This window comes from Podarcis tiliguerta (assembly GCF_965153285.1).
Source record: "Podarcis tiliguerta genome assembly, chromosome: 14".
Taxonomy (NCBI): domain Eukaryota; kingdom Metazoa; phylum Chordata; class Lepidosauria; order Squamata; family Lacertidae; genus Podarcis; species Podarcis tiliguerta.
In genome coordinates this window covers 17,835,619-17,848,922 of record NC_139547.1, presented here as the reverse complement: position 1 = coordinate 17,848,922, position 13,304 = coordinate 17,835,619, and the positions used below count along the sequence as shown (strand labels likewise).

Sequence of the window (13,304 nt, the reverse complement as noted above, 5' to 3'; positions counted from 1 at the left end):
TAATCTTTGCAATAGCCTAAAATTAAAGCGTGATTGGATAGCTTCCTCTCCCCCCCCCTCCACAATCCTCTTGACCCTGTGCTTTATGCCAGTTGTGCGTCCATATGTTGCAGTTCGTTTGTAGCGACGAGGCAGCTACATTTCTAGTGCCATGTCTTCGGGAAAGGACTTCACAGAGCCAATCTCATTTTGGAGTATGATTCTTTGAAAAACTAATTTATTTAAATGTATATCCTGCCCTTCCTTCCAAAGGAGCCCACTTTGCATTTTATTATATTGATTTATTTGAAGCATTTCTATACTTCCCATCAAGTCACCCAGACGACCGAACAGTCACTTCGAAATAAACAAGCAGCAGCTTTAAATTGGCACTGTATAATATCCAGCATGCCTTTCTGCAGTTCTTTTTATACAGAACAAAGTTAGCCCTGTGCTATGCCCAGGTTATCATTTACTTACCGTATTTTTCGCTCTATAACACGCACCCGACCATAACACGCACATAGTTTTTAGAGGAGGAAAATCCGTAGGCATGCCACCCGTAGGCATTCCCTCCATAACACGCACAGACATTTCCCCTTACTTTTTAGGAGGGGAAAAAGTGAGTGTTATGGTGCAAAAAATACGGTAATTTGGGTTGGGATAGGCCACTGGGCTTTCAAGGAGGACAGAGAGGTATTTTGATGGCATCCATCTGTCTGTCTCGAGATACAATGGAGTACATCTCCAGGGGTGGTGTTAACAGCACCAAAGACACCTCCCAAGGGCGTAAGCCTGGGCAGTGTATTTGGAGGTCCTGGGCTGCCCAGACGACAAGACACCCCCCCCCCCTCTTGGCCTCGCTGATGTGGTCCAAAGGAAAGCATTACAAGACACTTAGCACCAGCTTGGCTGCAGGAGTTGCACAGAAGGAGGCGTACAAGGCACCATCCAACTGTCTTAGGGGCTCCACTCCAGTTTTATGTAAGGTTTACTCCTTAGCATTTTCTCCTTAAAATGTCCCACCAGATAGCAGAGGTTTAGGGTCAGAGTTTTCCTTGTGGGCTTCCTTCCCAGGTTGATGAGCCCCATTTGCCCCTGCTACAGAGAAGTATATGTGTGCAGAAACTACTGTACAAAGGTAAAGGTTGCATCCATTGCTGATCTTCCTTTTATCCCTGGCTTACCCAGCATGGGCATGTGGTCCCTGGGAGGTTGCCCAGAAGGGGAGGCATCCCTAGGACTGAAAAAGGCCCCCCTCCCCTACTGTGTACAGCTGTAAAAACTATGCAGGGGGGTTCCTTGTAATGCACCTCAGCTGCCTCATCTCATCCATGAGCCAAGGCAAATGGAATTGAGCAGCTGCAGTTAATAAGGGGAGGATTCTGAAGAGCAGCAGAGGCCCTAGCACATTGGAGAAAGGAGGAATAAAGAGTCTTATGTCACTCACTGCTATGAATCAAGACAGCTGACGTGCACCATGGGGGCTACTGCTGCTTTTTCTTTATTTATATTCCACCTTCTCCAAGGAGCTCAAGGTGCCTTGCATAGTTCACCCAGTGTGATCCTCACAACAGCTCTATAAGGTAGGCTAGGCTGAGAGAGAGACTGCTCACAGGTCACCCAGTGAGTTTTTATGGCTAGGATTTTAACAGGGGTCTCCCCAGCCCTGAGACAAAACACTCTAACCACTGTACCATACTGCCTGTCAATCAGGATTCGCACTCTGGACTGCATTGAGTTGGGACAGGCAACTGTGGGTATCTGACTCTGATACGTACGACTTGGCAGGGCAGCCAGTGTGATGCCCTCCAGATGTTCAGGGCTCCAACTCTCATCAGCCACAGCCAGCATGGTGAAAGGGTTTGCTGTCACTTCAGCCTCTGGAAGTCACAAAGGCCACAGTGTCTCTCTCCCTCCCTCCCCTCCCCATCTAGCTGAACATGGCATACCAACCGCTGAAGACAGCTTAGAGGAAGTCCAATGATATCACAACTGGTGCTTGAGCTTGCTTGTTTTCCTCCTTCTTCCCCACCCCATTTTTCCTTTTGTGACATGTCTTTTCCCCCTTTTAGGTTTTAATCCTTGGCACAGGGAATGTCCTGTCTTTTATTGATCTTTTCTGCTGAAGAGCTGGGTAAAAATGCTTTAAGCAAATAAAACAAAATTGACCCCGTAACTTAAAATAAGCAGGAACAGATGCACTTAGGGTGCTTTTTTACTTGGCAAAGTTTCACATAACCTCTCTCTCTTTCTCTAATAATAGACTGACCTCATTTTTCACACCACTGTTTTGTAAGGCTTCTTCACGTTCCTTGCTTAAGTGTTGTGCTTCTTGAGTAAGTGTGTAATTACTACGTTCAGGTTCCCCAGTGAAGATCGCGGTTTCATTTGCGTAGTTTTCCTGCAAAGGCTGCCTGATCTGTGTGTCTGTTTTGGCACCCAGTTTCATTGAAAGCTGCCCTTTGCCTCTCTACGAAATCTGCGCATTGTTCCTTTAAGAAACCAGCTTGCTCAGGGTGTCTTAACCTGCTTAACCTACCCTGCTAGCAAGGAAAAAGTTCTTTAAATAATGGATATTAGCTTTTACCAATTAGGATTATAAGCTTCACAAACAGGGTGGAGTTTCCCCAGTTCAGCCAGTCACATTCGGAGAAGGTGGGGCGTAATGTTCAGGGTAGGTTGCACGGGAGCACAGCTTCAAGTGAAGTTAATCTGGGGTGAAGCAAACAGAAAATTGTGCAGATCTTGTTGGTAGGTCTTCTTTTGTTGCTCTGAGAGTGTCTGTGTTTTTTCCACTTTGACTCCGAGGCTGTTTGGTCAGCGTGCTTTCGGCTGATTTTGCCATTGTTCGTTTTGTGGTGCTGGCAGGATATTAAAATTTATGCAGGGAAGCAGAACAAAAGGGGTCTTTGGACAGGAAATCAGGTGTCGAGACACAAACTTGACTTGAGTTTATTTTTTTCACCAATCTCCAATTTAAACCACCTCCTTTATACAGAAAAGTGATTTTTCTGTGTATGTGGCTATTTCTACAGTGTTGTGGGCTGTTGGATCTGTATTTTAATTTTTATGTGGCACTGCAGCTCTTAAATCTCCTTGGTCTGTGTTTAACCTCTTAATTTCATTTGAACTGATGATGATTGTTATTGCTCAGTTGGGGGGGGGGAGAATGACATTTTTTCCTTATAAAATAGAATCAAGTGCTTTAAAATGCTTTCTCCTTTTCACCTGCATCTTCAAGATCGTATTTATACAGATAAATATATTATTTTGGTATGTTTATTTACAAGAGGATGGAGGAGAAATTTTCACAAAGGTCCCTGTGTATTTTGGGGGGTTTGGGATGGGTTCAAAGTTGACATTCCTGAGTGTGTGCCTCTTTTTAATGCTGATTTCCCAGAATGAGGCTTACCCAGGCTATCATCCTACCTTTTCAGTGTAAGAATAGAATTTCTCACAAGCATTGGTCCATATCAGCCGCACATGAACCTCAGAAACACTGTTGTTCTACATATTCAGGTTCTCTCTGTGTGTGGTGTGTAATGTGTGCCTGTGCTGTGTTTTTGTTTTTCACCAGTTGGTTTTGACTTGAAGAGTGGGTGTTAAATGTCTCTTCCTTGTCCTGACTGCATGATTAGTGCCCCAAAGACAACAGGATAGTTGTGCTTCTGTAGTGTACAGATTAGGCAAATATCAGACCTTTCGCCTGCCCTAAGCAGCATAAAACTTTTTTTTTTTAAAAAATTAACCCAAGGTACCACTGTATGACTTAAAACTGAAGGAAAAAGCTGAAATGGGCCATTCTCACCTACTTGGAGCAGACATTTCTGTATTTAGGATTAGTGTTTGGATGTTCCTTGGAAGTGCCTGTTGACTTCCAGAGTTTTGGAAGGGGCTTGTTGTTATTGTAGCAAAGGGTCTTTTTGGCAGTCTGTTTGAGTCAAGTAGAGAGGGCTTTGGCTTGCTACACTCTATCCCTCCTCAAAAAGGCATTCCCATAAAGTTAGTAGCTGTCACCATAATCTTAGGGGCATTCACAGGTGTGCACAATAGTTAAACTGTGCAAAAATCAACAAGTGTGTGCATTCACACACCAACACTTGTTTTCTGAAGAGTCTCAGCCTCACAGAGTGTTTGTTGTGGGGGAGGAAGGGAAAGGAGAATGTTAGCTGCTTTGAGACTCCTTAGGATAGTGATGAAACTGGATATCAAATCCAAACTCCTCCTCCTCCTCCTCTTCTTCTTCTTTTTCTTCTTCTTCTTCATGCATAGAACCAACTTGTACCTGTGTTCATTGTAAGCTGTGAATGAGCCGATTGAGTTAGACTAAACATGCAACTGTTAGCCTTGAAACTCAGACTTTCCCCCTCTATTCACTTGGTGCTGCTGGAATCTTCCTATGCATGGGTAGAGTTCAAGCTCAGACTACTTGTGGAAGCAAAATATGCTCTGAAAAATAAACATATTAGGCTGCTGGCTTGGTTGGAGAGCATCTCTCTGAGATAGGGCCAGCCTTCCTGACCCTCTTCACACAGAGCTGGTATTACTCCACCATGCCAATATAGTCCCAGTAATCCCAGAAGGATGCGCTACAACACTGTTTGCCAACCTGGTGCCCCCCAGATACTTACACAGGGCTATTTTAATCTGTTTGCCAACCATTAGCGGAGAATGCAAGTGGTGGAAGAAATTGCCCCCAAGGGTCATGCAGTTTGGGTTTGCCTCTGCAAGGGGGCTCCGGGGTGGTGGTGTTCTGTGGTGGGATCCACACAATTAAGGCCCTCTTGTTAAAAACAGGAAATGAGATGGTAAGCCTAGGTCTGGGCCATACAAGAACATAAGAAAATCCTGGTTGGCTTAGACAAAAGATTTTGTGGTTGGAGGAGGCTTGCATGACTTAATGTTCATCCCTCCAAAACTCCAGCTTCCTTCAAGGAGACCCAAAACAACTTTGTCCAGGAGAAGGATTTGCTGATTTTCTGTGTGCAGAGAATTGTGTGCTGTCAAATTTTCTTAAATGGAGGAACATTCAGTCATAGGAGTCCCCACCCTGTGTCCCGTGCAGTCTGATATGGTGCAGCTCAGACCAACTCATCTGCTTTTTTGGGAAAACTAGCTCTGGTTTTGTGTAGCTGTGGTATTTAGTGTCAGAACTGGCCTGGGCAGATCCAGGTTCGGATTGCCACCAAAGATGTATGATTTCTGGAAATTGTGAAGCAGCGGAAAAACAAAAACTTTTTTTTTAAGGGAGATGAACATTTTGTGGGAAATTGTTGCTTCTGTATCTAACCTAAACTCTATTTGACCACTTAGCAGCATGTATATAATTTAGTTGGCAAATAAAATTGTACTATTTGGCAGTCATGAAAACAGAGCAGACCTAGTCTGACTTGGAAATAATATCCATTCAGTTTGTTGGCGCTTACCTCCCAGGTTTGAACACATAGGATTACTGCCCATAAAGTGTAACAGCAGCGCCTTCTGTTTCAACTTTCAAAAGCTGCTGAAAACTTTTCATTCCTTCAGGCTTGTGCAAGCAATTAAGAACACATCCATCCATAACAGTTAGCTGATTTTTAAAAATAAAAAAAATTATTGTATGGTTCTATGTACAATGGTTGTAAACCACTCTGGGGTTGGTTGGTTTTTTAATAACTAGCTGTGCAGGCATTCCTGTCCTCCCCCCCCCCCCCTACATGCATTTGACTAATACGTGACTGTATATACATGTGGCGCCAGAAAATAAATTAATGAATAAATAGAATCACACCAGGAAATGGTGGAAGAGGGCTGGATAGTAATCAGTGACTTGTGAGGAGACCCTTCCTGGAGCCCGAAGAGGATGTTGGTGAGAGTGGAGGAAGTCCCAAAGAGACCAGAGGAGTAGCAGGGCTTAGTTTAGGCTGCTCAGCCTCCTCGCCTAGCAGCTGATGCATGCAGTAGCTAGCGCAGCAGAAGCCACTGTCCTGTTCATCCTCCAGCCAGCCCCAGAACTTTGACTCTAGTTGAAGAGAGAGCTGGAGCGCAGGAAAAAAGGAGCGTTTGGAGACTTTTTAAGGAGTGCTTCCCAATTTATGCACTTGTGTGCATGAGGGCCTGTAATGTAACCCCCAGGTAAGGGGGGGGGGCTGTATATAGATAACTTTAATAAATAAATACAGTAAAACTCCATTAGGCTGCAATCTCACACTACAACCCTGCAAAGAGGAGAGGGTAAGAACTGTGTATGCATCCTTTCCTTGCAGGAAAGGCAGGATATAAATGTAGTTTTAAAACTGTCACATGGGAAATCACTTACCAAACAAATGGAGCTTTTCAAAAACAGTTTGTGAGATGCCATGCATGAGGGGCTGCCATTTAAAGGTGGGGGAAGAACAATAGCTTGGGCATATCTTAGAATTTATCTTAGGCACATATGTAATATACGTGTGGGTACTCTTAGTTTGTTGAAGAGGGTGACATCCAGAGCTGGAAAAACTGCAAGCAGCAAGTTGCTTAGGAGTTTGAAATTTGTCTGGCCACTGTTTCTAGATCTACTTATTCACTGTGCATCTGGGTTCCTTGTAGTGAATTTGTACGTAATTGTGAGACTGTTGTTCATAGGACTTTAGATGGTTGATTTTAGGGAAAGGCGCTCTTTTAGATACCTGAGTCCCAAGTCATTTAGGATTTTGTATTTGTAATGTGTTCTTTTCATTGCAAGCAAATAAATATTTTGGTGATTATTACAAGTAAAGACATAACAGTCATTATGGAAACAAAAGTAACACTCCAGGTCTCTAGCTGCCCACAACACACTAATATCAAAACTGCAAGAGTTAACTAAAGAACATTTTGTCAAAGATTATCTTGCCTTTCCAGCAGTTGTATATCTGCTTATTATTTTTCACTTTGAGCAATAAATATGCACTAAATCTTAATGAAATCATTATCTGTTTTTTTAAAAAAAAATTATTTGTTTTTTAACAACAATTTGTAAAACATTAAACATCCAGTTTTCACTTAATCCCTTTCTTCCCAGAACTTCCCTCAGCTTGTCTGATAATTTTCCGTATTTATATCTTCATCACACATTTATCTCTATTATATTGCACTCTAACACCCTTAGTCATGTCTTATTTTTTTAAACAATATTTCTAACATTAATTTCACAGAGCTTCTTGAAAAGCAACAAATATTAATTGTTCATCACAGACATCTTTGATATACTCTGTAAATTTCTTCCAATCTTCGGAGAATCTCTGGTCACGTTGGTTCCTAATTCTCCCCGTCAATTTGTCCATTTCTGCGTATTCCATCACTTTCATCCTCCATTCTTCTTTTGTGGGCATTTATTCCTGTTTCCATTTCTGTGCCAACAAGATTCTGGCTGCTGTTACTGCATACAAAACTAATTTCACGTCTTTTTTACTAATTTCATCTCCCAGTATTCCCAGTAAAAACACTTCTGGTTTTTTTAACAAAAGTATATTTCAACATCTTCTTTAATTCATTATCTGTTTGCAGCAAGTTCTCCCTATCAAAAATCATTAACAGCTAATTGTGGGGTACAAAGAGGCCCTTTCAGTAATGAAAGATTGTCTTCCAGAAAACAGTTGCAGAGTCACATAACCACCACATGTGGTAGAAAGTTCCAAGATGGCCGCATATTTAACATTGAAGGAGTGCTTGATATGTTCCAGTTCACATGAATCTGGGGATTAGACCTTGAGGCAACCGAGGCCTTAGATTTCTGATGGGCTTTTCTCATGCCTAATCTGTGTTTGAGTTTGTTCTAAATAAGGGTCATCAGCCTTCACGTACAGAGCACATCTTACATTACTAACACATTGAATTGGGCCCGGTAGCTCACTGGTGTCCAGTACAGTACTTTCAAGACAGGAGGCACATGATTCCATTAGGCCAGTGTTTCTCAGATTTGGGTCTCCAGGTTGTTGGGACTCCAACTCTCACCATTCCTGACCACTGGTCCTACTAGCTAGGGATGATGGGAGTTGTAGTCCAACAACAGCTAGAGACCCAAGTTTGCAAAACACTGCATTAGGCTGTTGCACTCCTAGCCACAGGAGCTGCTTCAGACCCCAGTGCCAAACGGGAATCTAGGAATACTCCCAGACAACTGCAGAGTGAGCTGGGTTGGGTGAGGAGCCCAGTTCAGTTCCAAATGTGGTAGTGAAGTTTTTTCCTCAGGTACACATTGTCAGAAGCTCGTCCTACTCTCAAGTAGGACCCTGGCAGAGACACATGCTTGACTGGCATGTTCCCTCCCTCCTGGTTGATTGTTTGGGAGCTTCAAAAGCTTTCTTCAGCCCGAACATCACAGCGACCAATGCCAACAGACATCGGCACACTTAGGGATCCCCAGAGTCTTCACAGCTTGCGTAACAGACCTCAGCAACTCAGCATTTTGGCTAATCTACTTTATTTACATATAAACACACATGGAGCACTGCGGCATGGCTCCCTCTCTCTTTAGCATCAGACAACAAAGAGAAAAAACAAAGGACAATAGTCCCAGTTCACAGAACACAGTAACACAAACATCCTGTCTCTGTCACTTCCCACTTTGTGGAGTCAAAACATACACCGTCATGTGAAAGACAGCAATCCCATGACTGCAATCATGGAGCAGGAATTCTAACACATATATCTTCACGCACAAACCCTGAAATGCTCTTGCCCGTCCAGTATCAGCTGTCACTGATGACCACTAGAAAAAGTCCTGTCTGCAGGAAGCCAAATTTAACTCCCAATTGCCCTGTGAACTTTCTATGATCCTATGCACATCCTTTTCTCATGTTTCAGTTCCCTTCTGTGAAATGGGAATAATCATTGTCGGCACCAGTGGATGACAGAACAAGTGAAAGGATTGTGAAGCGCTACACATGTTAAAACTGTAACTGAGTGATAGTTTAAGAATTGCGGATACGTTAGGGCTAAATTGTGGACCTGTAAATGCTGTTGGACTGTAACTCTCATCAGCTCCTACCCAGCATAGCCCATAGTAATGGACAAAGGGAGTTCAGCAACATCTGGAGGACTGGAGGTTAACCACTCCTGCTAGAAAACAAAATTTTCAGTATTGGCACCATATTATTTTAAAAGTCTCTTAGATGATGGTGGTGTTTTTTCCTTGTGTTGCCATCACCTATCTGAATGAACGCTCTAAAAACATGGCTTGAATTTTGAAACTCGCAAAACTGCATTTCTTTATGTACTTCAAAAGTACTAAAACAAAAAACAGTCACCTTCCTTTTAACTTTAAAGACACCTTAAAGTAGGGGTAGGCCAACAGGGTTCCCATCTGATGCTGTCAAAATCCAACTTGCATCAGCCCCAACCAGCCTGGGCAATGGCCGAGGATGATGGGATTTGTAGTCCTACAGCATTTGGAGGTCATCTTAAACACTAACAAATTTATTACGACAAATTATAAACAAATTTTATTATTATTAATAATAATAATTTATTATTTATACCCCGCCCATCTGGCCGGGCCTCCCCAGCCACTCTGAGCAGCTTCCAAAAAAAATACTAAAATACTGCAATACATCAAACATTAAAAGCCTCCCTAAACATTTGGTGGGAGCGCGTTCCACAGGGAGGGTGCCACTACCGAGAAGGCCCTCTGCTTGGTTCCCTGTAACATTCTTAAAAGCTCAATAACTTTGGGGGTTTTGTAAAGAAAGCTCAGCAATTTGGGGGGTTTCCTTAAAAAAAGACAGTTTTGGGGTCTTCCTAAAAAAAAAAGCTGAACAACTTTCATGGTGTCCTGGTTTTTACTTTTGGAAATATGGCAACCCTAACTAATACTTCATCCTACAGAATTCTATCCATGGTATTTTAACTTCACAATCAGAATGAATTTCAGGAACCAAAATCCTTTTTCTGTGCGGCTTGAGCAGGAGCCATAATTATAGTTAATTGTTGTCAATTGCCTTCACTTACCCAACCCCACTGCCCTGCTCACAATTGTGAAGAATATTCTTACTTTATGAATGGTCCGTGTCACCGTTATGAAAAAGAGGTCGGAATAGGCCAATATATATATGTGGGCTGTCCCTGGATCAAGTGACTTTTCTTCAAGTTGTCAAAGCTCTTAACCTAGATCAAGGTTGTCATCTGAACTAGCCAGAATGTTTAACAGATAATCAATCATAGACAGTCCATAAGACTCAAGACATTCTGTTTTGGTGACTGTAACCTTGGTTAAAGAAGCCATTTGGTGCCTAGTTTATTTATCTGAATTTCTAACACTGCACAGGACACTTAGTCTGTTGCAACAAAACCAGGAAACTCAACTACCCCTCTGGAAGTTCTTTAAATGCGTAGACGGAGGAGAGTAGGAATCAGGTTTTCCTTGCTGCTTGTATCTGCTGACCTTGCTTGCCTTGTTTTTCCTGAATTTCGATTGTTTAGAAATGGAGAAGCAAAGGTCTATTAGTCGGTTATTGCAGAGAAGTGAAAAACCTCCTCCTTCCTCCACTCCCTTTAGCTCTCCTCCAAGGCGGCTTTGTGAGTCTGTTCTCTTGTGTCCACAAACAATTGATATCTTGAACTTTGTGTTCGGATCAAAGTGTAGGGACTGGAATCCTCTGTGTTGCTAGGAGAGGGGTGGGGGGCAGCCAAGCCCTTTGGAGTGTGTTCTGCTTTGCCAAAACAAACACCTAGAACAAAAGGAGTTCCTTTGCTAGCACAAAGCCATGTCTGAATGGCTTAAAACAGCTATCCTCAAACTATGGCCACACTGACATTATACATTGAAAGCAGTATAATGCCCCTTTAAAGTCACCTTTTCCTCCAAAGCATTCTGGGAAGTGTGATTTGTTAAGGGTGCTGAGAGTGGTTAGGAAACCCCAGTTCTCTCACAGAGCTACAGTTCCCAGGGACGAAGGAGGTTCGTCTGGCGCCTTCATTATACGCGGGTGGCACTGTGGTTTAAACCACCGAGCCTCTTGGGCTTGTCGATCAGAAGGTCAGCAGTTCAAATCTGTGACGGAGTGAGCTCCCGTTGCACTGTCCCAGCTCCTGCCACAACCTAGCAGTTCAAAAGCAGCACAGTGCAAGTAGATAAATAGGTACCGCTGCAGTGGGAAAGTAAACGGTGTTTCCGTGCACTCTGGCTTCTGTCATGGTGTTCCGTTGCATCAGAAGCGGTTTAGTCATGCTAGCAACATGACCCAGAAGGCTGTCTGTGGACAAACGCCGGCTCCCTCAGCCTGAAATGTGAGATGAGCACTGCAACCCCATAGTTGACTTTGACTGGACTTAACAGTCCAGGGGTCCTTTGACTTTTACCTTTACCTTTTGACCTATAAAGCCTTAAACGGCTCAAGACTGCAATACCTCAAGGACTTCTTCTTTCCATACGAACCTACCTGGACCCTGAGATCATCTTCTGAGACCCTTCTTTGTGTGTCACCTCTACTAATAGTAGTACAGTCATACCTCGGGTTGAAGTAGCTTCAGGTTAAGCATTTTTGGGTTGCGCTCTGCGGCAACCCGGAAGTAACGGAGCGTGTTACTTCCGGGTTTCGCCGCATGCGCAGAGGCTCAAAATGACATCACGGGCATGCGCAGAAGCAGCGAAACGCAACCTGTGCACACACAGATTCGCAGTTGCGTGTTACTTTCTACTCAGGATGCGAACAGGGCTCTGGAACAGATCCCATTCACATCCAGAGGTACTACTGTAGTGGTAATAATAATAATAATACTATAATAATAATATAATTATAATTCTGTAATAATATAACAATAATAAAATAATACACCGTTAGGTACCAGGCAAAAACATTTCTCTTTAACCAGGCCTTTGGCTGATTGACATTCAGTGCCCTTTTAAAATGTGTTGGGGGGGGGGTATTGGGTTGTTTTTATTTTGATTACGTATTTTTTGTTTTTGTATTGTGGACCACCCTGTGTGTGGTCTGTATTGGTGCTTTGGGTATCAAAAGCTTGGGAAATACCAGCATAAAAGCTTTGCCAGTGCACCTCAAACTTGTGATATCAATAGGGCCTTCGGTGCCAGCTTGTTTTGGCACTCGGGTCTGCACTTGGTAGGAACCATGATAATGCAAGGTTGTCCTCCACCACTTATTTTCAGTTTAAGGGATGATGACTTGTCTGCTGTGGCTTGGAACTGGTTCAGAGACATGGGGAATTAACTTCATGATGTGGTACAGTCCTTCCAAGACTGAGGTTTTTGGGGGGTTCTAAATGGAGGGAATAAGTGTTTGGATGTTCCCTCGTGTTTTGAAATGACGACTCCTTGTCCCTAGAGGGCTAGTTTGTCAAGGAAAAGCAATTGTAATTGAGGGAAGACTGAATGACACTTATGCCACAGCCATTCTCAGGGAATTGGTCATGTTAGAGTCTCAATTGTGTGTGTTGCCAACAGCTACTTGTTCATTTATTGATTGAACAAAATGAATACAGTCGTACTTTGGTTCTTGAACGCCTTGGTAATCGTACGTTTTGGCTCCCAAACGGTGAAAACCCAGAAGTGTGTGTTCCAGTTTTTGAAAGTTCTTTGGAACCCAAATGTCCGACATGGCTTCTGCGGCTTCCAATTGAGTTCAGGAAGCTCCTGCAGCCAATCAGAAGCCATGCCTTGGTTTTCGAACATTTTCAGAAGTTGATCGGACTTCTGGAATGGTTCAAGAACCAAGGTATGACTGTATCCTGCTTGCATGAAGAGCCATAGTGCAGCAGCTTCCTTGCTGCTGCATGGATTGGGTTTGAATTGGCACAAAATAATTTTGGGCAGAAGCAGGAGACTGGGCAGGCAGCCTCTGAATTCGCAGAACCTGGAATTGGGACTTCTGATCATTAAAAGTTATTCATTTTATATAATGAGACATTTGTAGCATGTAGTTCAAGGTTGGAAAAGGTACTAGTGGGAGTGATTAGCTGCTTCCTGGGAATCTCAGCACTTTTATTCAGTGGCCCAAATCCAGGCCTAAAACCTAAAACATTTTTATGCATTTTATGAGTGGGTCTTTGGAATGTGGTAGGTTGATTCAGAGGTAACACCTGATCCCTGGTTGCGCAAACCACAGTTTAGACTCCAAACCATGACACAAATTGCAGACATGTAGGCGGACAATGATTTGTGCAGTGGTTTGCCCGGGATCCTATAAGGCCAAGCGACCTCCCATGGTTTGCACTTTGGGTGCAAGGCCAAACCACAGTTTCCTCAAACTGTGGTTTGCAAACCAGCTTCAAACTGTAGTTTGTTCCTAGTTTGGTTTGGCCACTCAAAACCATGGTTTGTCAGATGTTGGTTTGTCACCCCAAAACATGGTTTGATATTGTGTCTG

At 43.2% G+C, this 13,304-nt stretch overlaps 1 protein-coding gene across 7 annotated transcripts in view; it reads left to right on the top strand.

Annotated features, from left to right (window-relative positions):
• Nucleotides 1-13,304, top strand: part of ZFAND6 (zinc finger AN1-type containing 6) — a 77,378-nt gene that overhangs the window by 24,844 nt on the left and 39,230 nt on the right. The window contains exon 1 of one of the 7 annotated variants that reach the window (XM_083412294.1): nucleotides 2,615-2,733. The exons of the other annotated variants lie outside the window; for them this stretch is intronic. The gene's annotated coding sequence lies outside the window, so the exon portion shown is untranslated. Of the gene's footprint in view, nucleotides 1-2,614; nucleotides 2,734-13,304 lie in introns of those variants that run through there. 7 annotated transcript variants of the gene reach the window in all.